A 1,166-nucleotide genomic window follows, 5' to 3' on the forward strand; every position below is an offset into this window, starting at 1 on the left:
TAGATTAGAAAATATTATCTTTATTTTTAATCCGTCATAGTTTTCATATGTTTTTTCATCTATTGCGTATTCTTCTTTATTCAGTTATAAGTTGTGTTGTAGTTTATGTTCTAAGCTTTCTATTTGTATTTATAGGTATAAAATAGTTTTTCTCTGTGCTACTATAGATTTTTTACAAATTCCTGCAAATATATTACTGTTAAGTCTATTTTGCCTGTGTCTCAATTCTTGTCTTTTTGCTATAATTATTTCGGTAAGTTTTTGTCTATACTCGTTATTCATTGTATCTTTAAATATTGAATATATTTATATTCTTATTTTAGATATATTATCTATTAATTGATCTAATTTCTCGTTATCAGTTTTTGTGATATTGAGTTGTTTATATTCCGGATATAATTTTTTTAATTTTCTTCTTATTTTTCTTAACTTTCTACTAGTATGTCTCTTACTATGTTTCTTATTATCCATGGCTCTGATACCATTTTTTGGGGTTGCGGAATTGGAAGGTGAGGGATTCATATTTTTGGTAGGGTGGTAGGTGATAGTGTGGTAGATGAGGAATTTATTTTAAAGATTTTATTATTATATTCTTTTTTCATGGTAAAATGCACTAATACTTATTGTAATATTCTATTGATAGTTGTTTTAATATGAATATTTCTTTGATATTATTTATGACGTATTCTAGATATAACATATCTTGGGTTCTTTGGTACATATATAAATTTTCCTCCATTAATTGTTCTAATAGTTTTATATCTTCCGTAGATTCTATTCAATATTGTAAATATTAGTAGTTCATTTTAATCTGAATTTATTTCTAAATCATACCATTCTATTCTTTCGAAGTTTAAATCATGTAGGTCCATTTAATACCATTGTTGATTTAATATATCTTCTAATTCGTTATCATTAAATATTTTTTCCCATATTATTCTTCTTAATTCAATTATTTCTATACCTTTAAGTATATATAAGATTAAAGTTTCATAGTTTTTTATCATTTCATCATGCATGTATGTAGTCATGTTCATTGTTATGCAGGGTTTTATTTTCAATTATTCCTTCCTATCATATTCATAACTGATTAAATTCATATTAGATTATTATGAACTAGATTATCTGTTTATCATGTTCTCCTGTCACTACTAGCATCATACTTT

This window comes from Solanum tuberosum, unplaced genomic scaffold (genome assembly GCF_000226075.1).
Source record: "Solanum tuberosum cultivar DM 1-3 516 R44 unplaced genomic scaffold, SolTub_3.0 scf00117, whole genome shotgun sequence".
Taxonomy (NCBI): domain Eukaryota; kingdom Viridiplantae; phylum Streptophyta; class Magnoliopsida; order Solanales; family Solanaceae; genus Solanum; species Solanum tuberosum.